The sequence below is a fragment of the Amblyomma maculatum genome, chromosome 3, assembly GCF_055883805.1.
Source record: "Amblyomma maculatum isolate TAMU_Amacu chromosome 3, ASM5588380v1, whole genome shotgun sequence".
Classification (NCBI taxonomy): domain Eukaryota; kingdom Metazoa; phylum Arthropoda; class Arachnida; order Ixodida; family Ixodidae; genus Amblyomma; species Amblyomma maculatum.
The window spans coordinates 145,817,943-145,831,716 of NC_139346.1; the positions used below are offsets into that span (position 1 = coordinate 145,817,943).

The window sequence follows — 13,774 nt, forward strand, 5'->3', positions numbered from 1 at the left end:
TTTCAAAAATGGGACTTGTTCAAACAGGAAACCAAAAACTTAGCAATTGAAGCCTCTGCAAGAATCGCGTTCCTAAAGAGACACCACCTTCGTGAGCTTGGGCGCACTCTAACTGAGCTACATGAGGTAGAGAGGGTTAGCCCGGGTGCCTATGTTGAAGAAATTAATAATGTAAAGGCAGAGCTTCAGCAAATTGCGACGGAAAGATACAAGGGGGCCCTAATAAGATCTAGGACTCGAAGGTTTCTTGACGAGCAACCTTCACGTCGGGCCCTCAGTGATGAAAGAGAGAATGCTCTTACGAAGGAAATATTGGAAATTCAGTATGGTGGTTGCACATATAGTGATGCTCCTAGTATTCTTGCTGCTTTCTATGATTATTATCGAAAGCTGTTCGGCAGTTGTAAAGATCCAAATCAGGGTTTCGATTATAATTCCTTACTTGAGAACTTTCCTCGACTAGACGATGAGAAATGTGCTGTAGTAGAGGGACCCATCACTTTGGAAGAAATTAAATCAGCCATTTCAGACCTTCAGAACCAGAAATCTCCTGGCCCAGATGGTATTACTAGCGAATTTTATAAAACATTTTCGCCTTGCCTAACGCCTGTTTTGATGGAAGTATTCCAAGCATCTTATGATGTGGGTTTCCTGCCCCCCCCCCCCCACTTTCTATTCAGGCCACAGAATAATAATACCCAAAAGCAAAGATACTAATCGATTGAAAACTGTTGAAGGATATCGTCCAATTTCCCTCTGTAATGTTAATTACAAAATTTTTGCCAAGGTCCTTTGTTCTCGTTTGCAGCTGGTTATCATGGACTTGATAGGTTCGCATCAGGTATGTGGTATCAGAGGGCGCAGTATTCAAACACACATCCATATTGCACGTTCAGTAATCGAGACAGTATCAGATGAGACAGGCCAAGTAGCTCTGATTCAAATTGACCTGGCGAAGGCGTTTGATAAAGTTCGGCACAATTTCTTGTTCGCGGTCTTGGAGAATGCAAACATTGGTGACGTTTTGCTCAAAGGCATAAGGCTGTGCTATATGAACTCGTATACACGACTAATTGTTAATCAGGAGCTAACGAAACCAGTACCACTGGAATCATCTGTTCGTCAAGGATGTCCACTGTCTCCACTGTTGTTTGGCTTATATCTGGAACCCCTCTGTCTCAGTATAATTAACAGTGCAGCCATCCGTGGTTTCTCTCTGGCTCAATGTGAAGTTAAGATTTTAGCTTACGCGGACGATATCGCCCTCTTTTGTTCTGACAAAAAGAGTGTACGTGAGGCTTTACACTTGACTGAACAGTTCTGCGATGTATCAGGCGCGGCCCTTAATTTAGATAAATCCAAAGGTTTTTGGTTGGGACACTGGGGCACTAGACCAAGCCAGTTTGGAGGCATATGCTGGGACTGTAGTCCTCTTCAGTACCTAGGGGTACCGCTGCACCAAGTTCGTAACAGCGCAGCCTACTAAGATTCACAAATCGTACCTATGCGGCGACAAACGCAGGCTTGGATGGGTAGGGAACTCTCAGTGTTTGCTAGGGCACAGGTCTGTAACATATTTTTGTTTGCAAAGCTTGCGTATATCCTGCAGGTCCTGCATTGTGCGAGGAGCAAAGTACAAGTTATACACAGAATATTTGCAACATTTGTGTGGCGCTCTCAATGGGAGCCCATGCGGCGTGACAACTTGTTTCTTCCCTTAGAGTCTGGTGGAGTGGGCCTTGTTCACTTGTTTGTGCATCAACTTGTCTCCCGTTTTTTCTTTTTCAAATCGGCAAACCATCCGTTTCTTGTAACTGTGCTCATTAGGCGCCTTAGTCCACATTTGCCTTACTTATTCGCACCAACTGGGCAGGCTCGCGAGGGGCGTTTATGGGGATTCCTTAAGGAGGTTGCTGACACTTTCAATTTTCTCACTGTGCGTTTCTCTGTAGATTACCTGTATAGCCTCTCGAGAAAGCAGATGACCCAGGCTATCACTGAGTCTTTGTTCCCTACACCGTTGTATCGGCAGCCTTATCTGGGGTTTTGGGACACCACTGTTCTAAAGCGTGTAAGGCAAATGTACATTCAGGCAGCTGCAAAAACGTTCTTTTTCAAATTACATACAGCGACGTTGCCTGTCAAGACATTTCTTCACAATAAGGAGATGTTTGTGCCCTGGTCGGTAAATTGTCGTCTCTGTAACGTGCCTGAGACAATTGATCATTGCTTTATTCTGTGCCGTGATGCTATGTTCTTTTGGGACATACTACAAAGAACTCTTAAAAAGGACATTGAAATTACGCCTTATACAATTAGATTTTTGCCACCTGACAAAAACTCTGTCGTGCCTTACGATCTATTTGTGTTGATGGGACTGTTCAGCCTTTGGAAAAGCCGCATGATCGACAGGCATGCAGAGCCACCAAGATCGTCGAAATCCGTGTTTCGGGAGCAGTGTGCTTTGGTGAGAAGTGTATATGCTGCACGTGAAGAACCTCCAAACTGGATGCCGTATCTAGACGCATGTGTATGTCTCCCAGACTTTTGATGTTCTGATGATTGTGCATTGTCGGGCTGAGGATATGACGGGCTCGCATTAAGCAGCCCGGTAACTTTAGATATAGACATGTTTAAGTAAGTGGAGTTGTTCCTTTTTACGGAAGTTTTTCCGTGCAATAAAGAAAAAAAAAAGCCGCTATAGCTCAGTGGTAGAGCATTCTACTTCCGGACACCGTAGTGAACGGTCGCAGGATCATGTGCTCCAGCGGAGCGGCGATAGCGGCCCTTTCCAGCCGCGGAAACAGGCTCGACGACATGGACGATACCGAGTATCAGATTATTCTGCCAACTTTGCCCACCGGACGCGTTGTTTTTAACACGCTTTTTTTGCACGGCGATGTGCGAGTCAGGCCATACAGGGTCGAGGATTTCCGCGACGCCCTGGTCAAGGCTGGTGCGCTCCCCGACGTTGTGGCGTTGGGGGCGTATCAGATCAACCATGTTTGGGCGGTCACGTTAAGCAGCACCGAAGCAACGAAGAAATTGGCGGCTTTCAAGGAAATCGAAGTTAAGGGACGCCGTTGCCTCATTATTGATCCCGAAGACCAACAGGTGAAGCTGCGACTTCACTGGATGTTGCACGGTGTGGCAGACGACGACATCCGGACGGCTTTTGCTGCGTTTGAGAATGTGACCGAGGTGACCCGGGAAAGGTGGAGAGTTCAAGGCGTCAAGGAGAAGGGGTCCACCACGAGGACTGTGCTCCTCAAATTGAAACCCGGCATTAAGGTCGACGACTTGCCTCACCAGCTGCGAGTTGCCGGAGAGCTAGCCCTTGTCGTGGTGCCTGGGCGAGCGATGCAGTGCCTACGCTGCCGCGGTACCGGTCACGTTCGACGTGAATGTAAGGTACCGCGTTGTCCAAAGTGTAGACGCTACGGACATGACGAGGCTGCCTGTGTGCTTTCGTACGCTTCGGCCGCGGGACATGGAACTGCGGAACGGTCGGCGGAGCTCACAATGGACGTGGTCGAGGCGGAGGAGGCGGCGAAGGGTGCCGGAGAGGTTCGAACGAAGACACGGGAGACGGATTCATCGGTGGACTCGGCAGAAAGCGGCAATGCTGCGAGGGATGTGGGGAGAGCGGACTCTGCACCTGAGCTCACTATCAATGAGGAAGGCACGGCACTTGAGCCGGCAAATGGTATGGAACAGGATAATGGGGAGGACCACTCGGACACCAGTGCTGTTCGTAAGCCAAGCGTCCTAGCCCCAGCCAAGCGATCCCACACACAGTCCGAACCTGAAGGTAACCAGGTGTCAGCCCCCAGCGTCGACGAGCCACCAGCAAAAACGGGGCAATCCCGGCGGTCCACGCTACGTCCGCGGCCAAACATATCATCAGAGAGACGGGCAGCGGATAAAGTGCCCCCGCTGCCGGGTCAGCCGCTCGCACCGGACGGGGATGGATCCAACGACGGCGTCTAGCAACGCGCTAGACGGGAAAGGTAAGCACCATGCTTTCGGTCTCTTCACCCTTGATGAAAATGGCGCCCGAAACCACCTTAAGAGTAGCCACGTTAAACGTCAGGGGATTGGCAGGCAAAAAGAAGCAGAGCCAGGTGCACCGGCTCTTAACTGACCACGATATTGACGTGCTTGCCGTGCAAGAAACTAAGGTTGATGGGGAGGAAGAGACCGGGAGCATGGTGCGACGTTTCACGGCTAGATTTTACGCCATTGTTAGCCACGCAGTTGGGACATCGGCCGGGTGTGTATTGTTCGTCAAAAAGCTGCCTGGTCTGGTTGTAAAGGGCTACTCCTCATGCTCTTCTGGACGGTGTGTAGTGGCTGATTGTGTATACAGCGGTGTTGAGTGGCGCATTATTTGTGTGTACGCTCCTAACTGTGTGGAGGAAAGAACAGTGTTTTTCGAGAATGTTATGCAGCAGTTAAGTACGGAAAGGCAGGTAGTATTGCTGGGCGATTTTAACTGTGTACTGAATGCTCGAGACAAAACCAGCACACGCGGATTCAGAGACAAGAGCACTAAAATGTTATGCCAGGTAATAAGCGAATGGAATATGGAGGATGTGGCTGATTGCCTGGAAGGACCGCGTGCCGTTCAGTACACGCACTTCCAAGGTTCTAGCCACGCGCGTCTGGACAGAATTTACGCGTCGCTGGATTTGATTCATTCATGCAATGAATACCGAGTGGTGCCTATGACATTCACGGATCACTGTATGGTGCAATGCTTATTCGGCACCAAAAAACGAAGCAATGCATTTAGCTGGGAGTTATGGAAATTCAACAACAAATTGCTTAAGGATGATGCCTTTAGACGCGTGGTATTGAATGAATTGATTAAAGTGAGGCCAGGGACTTGGCTCGAAATCTGGAAACAGTGGGAGTTGTGCAAGGAACAGATTAAAATTAAAGCCATTGACAGATCCAGTTGCCTGGTGTACGAGAAGAAAATTACAGAAACCCAGCTTAAGGCTTTGCTCGCAAAACTACACGAACAGGAATGTAAGGCACCCGGCAGATGGATAGAGGATATTCGAAAAATAAAAGAACAGATTAACTTGATAGAAGAAGACAGATACCAAGGAGCGTTAGTGCGTGCAAGAGCGGAAAAATTGGCCATGGATGAGACGCCGACAAAAAGATCGTTGGGAATAGAAAAAGCAAATGCAAGGCGAAATCACGTGGCAGAGGTAGATTGGGCAGGACGCACAGAAACTGATAACGAAGGAAGCGCGAAAGCTTTCCGGGAGTATTATGAAGATCTATTTTCGTCCCGAGAGGTTTATTTGGACCGTTTTAAAGAATCCTTTCTTGACGCGATGCCAAAAATTGACGAGGAACAAAAAGAAAGACTGGAGCGGCCAATAAGCGAAAAAGAAGTGCAGCAGGCAATAGAAAATTTAAACCCAGGGAAATCACACGGGCCTGATGGCCTGAGTGCGGCTTTTTATAAAGCGTTCAAGGAACAGCTATCACCTTTGTTGTGTGCCTTATTTAATGAAGCGTATGAACTGAAGGCACTGCCTGCGTCTTTCGGATCATCGCACACAGTACTTATTCCGAAAACTGACCAACCAGATAAGCTTAGGCAGTTGTCGTCTTACAGGCCCATTGCTCTGACAAACGTTGATTACAAGATTTATATGAAGGTGCTTGCTGGCAGACTACAAACGGTTATATGCGAACTAGTGGGCCCTCACCAAACGTGCGGTATCAAAGGGCGATCTATCTTTCAGAACATTCACAAAGCGCGAAGTGTGCTCGAATGCTGCGATGCAACTCATGCATGTGTTGCGTTACTGCAGTTGGACTTGGAGAAAGCTTTTGATTGTGTGGCACATACTATTCTGTTAAGTATATTAGACTATGTTAATGTCGGCTCTGTTATTCGAGAGGGAGTGGCTTTGGCGTACCGTAACTGCACTACGAGATTAATTGTCAATAAGTCACTGGGGGCCCCCATCAACGTACGACGTTCGGTGCGCCAAGGTTGCCCCCTCAGCCCTCTTTTGTTCGGCATTTATATTGAAACGTTGTGTTTAAGCATCCTACAAAACAATGACATTGATGGTTTTCGACTGCAGGAGTCAGAAGTCAAATTGTTGTCTTACGCAGACGACGTTGCGGTTTTTTGTGTAAATAAGGAGAGTATAAAGAGGACAGTGGATGTGGTAAAACATTTTAGCGAAGTCACAGGGAGTAAAGTTAACTGGGGTAAGTGCCTGGGATTTTGGCACGGAGAATGGCAGCTGACCCCCGACACTTTCGCTAATGTGTCGTGGGTTACAACGCCTGCAAAGTACTTGGGTGTGCCCTTGAAATTTTACAAGGAAAGCGAGCCATACTGGCGAGAGCAGGTCAAAGAAACCAGTGAAAAAGCGGAGAAATGGAAAAGCGCTCAATTATCAATATTTGCAAGAGCCGCAGTTTGCAACCTGTTTTTAATTAGTAAGTTATGGTATGTTATGCAAGTGTTGCATTGCTCCCGTGTAAATGTGCAAAAATTGCATCGAGTTTTTGCGGTGTTTGTTTGGGCCTCGAGTTGGGAGAGGTGCAGTCGGACAAATTTTTTCCGGCAGGTGAAGCATGGGGGGCTTGGTCTGGGTCATTTGTTTGTGCGACAGATTGTCAACCGGTTTATGATTTTAGGGATGCCAGTGATCCATTCCTGCGCACAGTGTGTCAACAGAGACTTGGTCGAGCGTTGCCTGATTTCGTAGTTTATACTCAATGTATGCCTGGTTCTCTGTTTGGATTCTTTAGGGAAATTGTTTTGAGTGTGAAATTCTTAAGCGCACGTTTTTCGAAAGAGTATTTAAGTAATGTTAACAGGAGAACATTATACAAGGATGTTTGTGAAGTGGTGTTCCCGGTGCCCTTGTACCGAGCTTTATACTATGGAGGCACAGGAAGTAATGTACTAAAACGCGTAAAGAAAATGCAAGTTGCTCCGGGAGCTAAAACGTTTTTCTTTATGCTACATACCGGTACTTTGAGTGTAAAATCATTTATGGAGGAGAAGGGTATGTTCCTACCGTGGGGGGCCCAATGTCTCATCTGCAAACAGCCAGAGACAATAGATCACGTGTTTTTGCATTGCTGGGAGGGGGTATATTTGTGGGATGTTCTGCAAAGGACAATAAAAAAACAGTTGCCACTTGATTCCCATGGCATTAGGTACTTGCCATTGGATAACCACGATGATATGCCGTTAGACCAGGTTATGTTAATGTGCCTCCACAGTATATGGCGCGCACGAATGGCTGGTTATCACTGCGATCCAGATGCACGGCCAGCCAGCATGTATTTCCGTGAAAGTGTGCAGCGATGGCTCGACGTGCTTAAATTGCAACCATGTGCTCCTGAGTGGCTGTCAAAGCTGGAACCTTTGACGGTGCTCAAGGAATTTTAAACGTGACAATGCCTGCCCCTCAGTGGGTGTTAGGCAACGCTAGCTACCTTTGTGTACATATATTATTCCTTTGTTCCTGTTGTTTTGTTTTCCAGTGCGTTGTATTTGTGTCAAAGTCAGGCAATAAAGAAAAAAAAAATAGCTCAGTGGTAGAGCGCTGGTCTCGTAAACCAGCGGTCGTGAGTTCGATCCTCACTGGCGGCTATCGCACTGCCTTCCTTTTTTTGCTCGAGAAAAATAACACGATTTGGTCAAGCGAAGTAAAACCGTCGTTCACAAGCCCCTATAGCTCAGTGGTAGAGCGCTGGTCTCGTAAACCAGCGGTCGTGAGTTCGATCCTCACTGGCGGCTATTGCACTGCCTTCCTTTTTTTGCTCGAGAAAAATAACACGATTTGGTCAAGCGAAGTAAAACCGTCGATCACAAGCCCCTATAGCTCAGTGGTAGAGCGCTGGTCTCGTAAACCAGTGGTCGTGAGTTCGATCCTCACTGGCGGCTATTGCACTGCCTTCCTTTTTTTTGCGCGAGAAAAATAACACGAATCGGTCAAGCGAAGTAAAACCGTCGTTCACAAGCCGCTATAGCTCAGTGGTAGAGCGCTGGTCTCGTAAACCAGCGGTCGTGAGTTCGATCCTCACTGGCGGCTATGCACTGCCTTCCTTTTTTGCTCGAGAAAAATAACACGATTCGTTCAAGCGAAGTAAAACCGCCATTCACAAGCCGCTATAGCTCAGTAATTCTGCTTCCGGCCACGCCAGTGAACGGACGCAGGATGCAGGGCTCCTCAGGAGCGGCTTCAGCGGCCATGGCAGGCCGCGGTAACAGGACTGCTGAACAGGACAATACTTACCAGGTTGTTTTGACTGCACTGCCAACCGGTCGGTTTGTTTTGAATACCGTTTTTTTGCATGCCGATATCAGGGCCCGCCCGTACCGGGTGGAAGATCTCCGGGATGCGTTAGCGCAACACTCGCTAATCCCCGACGTTATCGCAATGGGGGCGTATCGGATGAGCCACGTCTGGCCCGTAACTCTCAAAATACTAAAGCGGTGAACAAGATTGTAAGTGTAGGTGGGCTGTGTGTAAAAAACGATCGCTGCTTGGTAATTGACCCGGCGAACCAGGACGTGCGAATCAAACTTCACTGGCTGCTACACAACGTGCCAGACGAGGATGTTCGTGCTGCATTTGCGCCGTACGGAAAGGTGTCGGAGGTTTCCCGGGAACGCTGGCGTGTTAAAGGTATGCTAGAAAAGGGCTCCACAACTAGACTCGTCACGCTGAAGCTGAAAGCTGGCTTGAAGCTCGACGACCTGCCGCATCAGTTGAATGTTAGCGGCGAGCTGGCGCTAGTGATTGTGCCAGGCAGACCCCCTTGTGCCTACGCTGCCGGAGTGCGGGTCACATCCGCAAAGAGTGCCGGGTTCCTCGCTGCGGAACCTGTCGACTGTTTGGGCATGAAGACAGCCAGTGTGCTCGTACCTACGCTAGCATTGCCGGACCTGGCACCAGCGAAGACTCGTCCGAGTTAATTATGGACAATTATGATTTCCAAGATAATTATGGACGAGGAGGATGCGGAGGAGGCTGCTGACATTAGAGGTCAGTCAACGAAACAGGACGCGCCTTCCATGACGGTTTTAAAGAAGAATAAGGTGACGGTCTCAAATGAAAAGAATGAAACTCTGCATGTCTTGAACGTTTCATCCCAGGACCATGAAAGCGCGTCAAAGGAAGCGTCAGAAGACGTAATCAAATTTTCTGATGCTGAGGACCATCTCAGTACTGAGCCTTCCTGTACTGATGCCATGGAGGTTGGGCCGGAGACAGCAGCCTTAATTGCCGCGAAACGTCCGCACGAGGAAAGCGTCGAGGAGACTCAGCTGCCTGGCGGTGTTTGTGGTGAGCCGCCGCCGAAAACTGCGGGCATCCGGAGAGCAACTTTGCGACCAAAGCCGAACTTCTCGGCCGACACGCGGCAGGCGGGGAAACCGCCTCCGTAGTTTTGTGGTGCCCTGAACGATTTGTGGGTCGGCTGCCAACCGACCAGCGTCAGGAACATTCTGCAACCAAGAGGGGCGTGTGTGAAAAAAAAAATGAAAGACGGTGCATGGACTTCGTTTGAATACAGCCCGATGTTCTGCTGGGAGGACATTACATGCACACATACGCCGCTGTTCTTCAGAAGCATAGGCCACGCAACCATGAAGGTAGGCACCATGCGGGTACGGGCGTCTCTTTCTAATACATGACTCTCAAGCTTAATTCGCCGTTACACGTAGCTACTTTGAATGTCAGAGGGCTGGGAGCGAGAAGGCGAAAATGCCAGCTCAGTCGCCTCCTTTTGGATAATGATATAGATATAGCAGGTGTGCAAGAGTCAAAGATTGAGAGCCAAGAAAGCACTGACCATATGGTGGCTTCTTTACAAGCAAACTTTTATGTGTGTGTATGCCATTCTGTTGGTGTATCGGGTGGATGCCTTTTATTTATACGTAACACGCCGGGAGTAAGCGTAGAGTCCGTTTTTGCCTGTCCAAGTGGTCGGCTTTTGGTTACTGATTTTACCTACTGTAATTTATACTGGCGTGTTGTGTGTGTGTATGCTCCCAATTCAGGATGTGAGCGTGAATTGTTTTTTGAGTCATTGAGGTGTGGCTGAAGACTGACAAAATCTTGCTTGTACTTGGTGACTACAACTGTGTGTGCGCAGCTGTGGACCGAGCGGCGAAGTGTAAACCTCGAACAGACAGAAGCTCCGAGCTGTTGAATGCACTTGTGCATGAGTATGGCCTTGAGGATGTTGGTAGTGTGTTCTCCACTGGAAACCAGCCAGAGTTCACGCACTTTCAGCGAGATAGCCATGCTAGATTGGACAGGGTGTACGCCTCGGTTGATCTTGTTTCCCTATGTACTGCATATGAGGACAAGCCAGTGTCTTTCAGTGATCATTGTCTCGTGAGTGCAGTGTTTGGTAGGAAAGGAAAGATATCGCGCTTTAACTCGCACCTACGGAAACTGAATGCCAAGCTTCTCGCCGATGAAGAGTTCCTTACGGATGTTAAGACCGAGTTTGAAAATCGTCTTGCTATGCGACCAGTAAGTTTTGCAGCGGAATGGGACAGCTTCAAAGAGTGGGTCAAATTGAAATCCATAGAAAAGAGCAGTAAGGTGTGGCATAAAGAGAAAGAAAAAGAACTGAATGAACAACTCCAGTTTTTTTTAGCATGGAAAGTTCTGTGCCAGGGCATTTCGCCAGTAAAATACGAGAGATTAAAGGTGAGCTGGAAACCCGCTACCTGCATAGCTGGCTCTTCCCGCTACCTGCATAGCTGGAAGAGCCAAGAAAGCACTGACCGTATGGTGGCTTCTTTTCAAACAAACTTTTATGTGTGTGTATGCCATTCTGTTGGTGTATCGGGTGGATGCCTTTTATTTATACGCAACACGCTGGGAGTAAGCGTAGAGTCCGTTTTTGCCTGTCCAAGCGGTCGGCTTTTGGTTACCGATTTCACCTACTCTAATTTATGCTGGCGTGTTGTCTGTGTATATGCTCCCAATTCAGGATGTGAGCGTGAATTGTTTTTTGAGTCATTGAGGTGTGGCTGAAGACTGACAAAATCTTGCTTGTACTTGGTGACTACAACTGTGTGTGCGCAGCTGTGGACCGAGCGGCGAAGTGTAAACCTCGAAGAGACAGAAGCTCCGAGCTGTTGAATGCACTTGTGCATGAGTATGGCCTTGAGGATGTTGGTAGTGTGTTCTCCACTGGAAACCAGCCAAAGTTCACGCACTTTCAGTGAGACAGCCATGCTAGATTGGACAGGGTGTATGCCTCGGTAGATCTTGTTTCCCTATGTACTGCATATGAGGTCAAACCTGTGTCTTTCAGCGATCATTGTCTCGTGAGTGCAGTGTTTGGTCGCAAAGGAAAGAAATCGCGCTTTAACTGGTACCTATGGAAAATGAATGCCAAACTTCTCGCCGATGAAGAGTTCCTTACGGAAGTTAAGACCGAGTTTGAAAATCGTCTTGCTATACGACCAGTAAGTTTTGCAGAGGAATGGGACAGCTTCAAAGAGTGGCTCAAATTGAAATCCATAGAAAAGAGCAGTAAGGTGCGGCATAAAGAGAAAGGAAAAGAAAAAGAACTGAATGAACAACTCCAGTTTTTTTTTAGCATGGAAAGTTCTGTGCTAGGGCATTTCGCCAGTAAAATACGAGAGAAAAAAAGTGAGTTGGAAACAATCGACAGCGAAAGATACACAGCGGCTGTCATACGTGCAAGGGCTGAAAAATTTTGGGCAGGAGAGGAGCCGACAAAACGAGCGCTAGCAGACGAGAAAAGATACGCCTGCCAGAAAGAAATAAGGAGTATAAGGTATGCCGGCCATATCACAGAAGATGCTAAAGATATTCAGCATGCGGTAGCAGAGCACTTCAAAGAACTGCTTAGCACTAAGCTTGAGACTGTAGGCGGCTTTCTAACAGATTTTCTAAGACTGATGCCTGCACTGGATGACGAAAGTAAAGCGCGCCTAGAAACACCGATAACGTTGCAGGAGATAGTATCTGCAATAGATGACCTGACAACTGGGAAGGCCCCTGGGCCGGATGGTCTAAGCGCTGCCTTCTTTAAAACTTTTCAGCAGTATGCGGCTCAGTTTATGCTCTGTGTAATCACTGAAGCTTATGAACGACTGTTGGTGGGGTCATATCGACCGATAAGCCTCACCAATGTTGACTACAAGGTGTACATGAAGGTTTTAGCAAAACGACTGCAAAGCGTAATAAAGAAATTGGTTGGGTCTCATCAAACGTGTGGCATCAAGGGTCGATCCATTGCCACGAATATACATGTCGCAAGAACCGTACTAGAATGTGTTGATGCACTCGGTGGTCAGATAGCCATGATGCAGTTAGATTTGGCGAAAGCCTTTGACCGTGTTTCTCACGAAATTCTGTTTTCCATTTTGGACCATTCTAACCTTGGTGACGTCATAGTGGAGGGTGTTAAAATGGCGTATGCGAACTGCACGACCCGTATTATAGTGAATGGTGAACTGACTGACGGCATCGCAGTACGTTCATCGGTAAGGCAGGGCTGCCCGCTCTCACCCCTGCTTTTTGCACTGTATTTAGAGCCACTTTGCTTGGCTATCATTGATAGCGATCGCATTTTAGGGTTCAAGCTGCAATCAGCACACGTGAAAATGCTAGCATATGCTGATGACATAGTAGTGTTTTGCGCAACTAGAAAGAGCATCTGTGAAGTCACTGGTGTCGTCCAAACATTTTGTGATCAAACCGGATGCAAGATCAATTGGGAGAAAAGCTCTGGGTTTTGGCACGGTGATTGGGACGTGACACCTGATTTCTTCTGTAAGCTGCGATGGTCTCCTCTCCCAACACGATATCTAGGCGTGCCTTTAGAATGTTATCAAGATCCCAACGTGCACTGGATGGAAGAAACATTTAGAGCGAAAAAAAAAAGCGGATGCCTGGCAAGGAAGGCAACTCTCAATGTTTTCGCGCGCTTCTATTTGCAATATTTTTCTTATTTCGAGGCTGTGGTACCTCAAGAATGTGTTGTGTGTCTCACGAACCTCAATTCAGAAAATGCACCGCGTTTTTTCGGTTTTTATTTGGGCATCCACATGGGAAAAAACCGTCCGGACGAATTTGTTTATTTCTGTTAAAAGGGGCGGCCTTGGCCTTGCCCATTTGTTCTTGCGTCAAGTGCTTTCGCGATTTATATTCCTGCGTGATCAAAAAGATACCTTTCTAAGAACTGTGATGCAAGTGCGATTGCAGAGGCTGCTCCCTGAATGGATTGTGTCATGTGAAAGCATGCCTGGTACTGTGACTGGCTACCTGCGCGAGGTTGTTTTTTCGTGCAAGTTGCTGGAAGTGCGGTTTTCTTTTGATTACCTTTTCAATGTTACCAGAAAAAAACTGTATAAAGATCTCATTGACGTGATGCTGCCGGTGCCTTTTTACCGGGCATTACACTGTGGAGGCCCAGGGCAGGACGTTTTGAAAAGACTCAAGAAGATGCCCGTGAGGCCATCTGCTAAAACGTTCCTTTTCAAGCTTCACTCTAATACGCTCCTTGTGAAAACCTGGCTGAATGAAAAAGGTATCTTCGTCCCATGGACAACAAATTGCCTGTTGTGCAAAAAACCGGAGGCAATTGAACACGTCTTCTTACAGTGTTGGGATGCTGTCTTTCTATGAGACGTCCTCAAAAGGACAATTAAAAAGGAACTTCCCCTAACTCCGTAAGGTATCACATTCCTACCAGTGCAGAACGATGATGCACCTTATGA

General features: G+C 47.7%; 3 non-coding genes across 3 annotated transcripts; all 3 read left to right on the top strand.

Moving 5' to 3' along the window:
* The first annotated feature begins 7,723 nt into the window (after positions 1-7,723).
* TRNAT-CGU (transfer RNA threonine (anticodon CGU)) lies at positions 7,724-7,795 on the top strand. Its single transcript has one exon. It is a non-coding gene; the product is annotated as a tRNA-Thr (tRNA).
* A 75-nt stretch (positions 7,796-7,870) lies between these two features.
* On the top strand, positions 7,871-7,942 carry TRNAT-CGU (transfer RNA threonine (anticodon CGU)). Its single transcript has one exon. It is a non-coding gene; the product is annotated as a tRNA-Thr (tRNA).
* A 76-nt stretch (positions 7,943-8,018) lies between these two features.
* TRNAT-CGU (transfer RNA threonine (anticodon CGU)) lies at positions 8,019-8,090 on the top strand. The gene has a single exon. It is a non-coding gene; the product is annotated as a tRNA-Thr (tRNA).
* Positions 8,091-13,774: the final 5,684 nt, after the last annotated feature.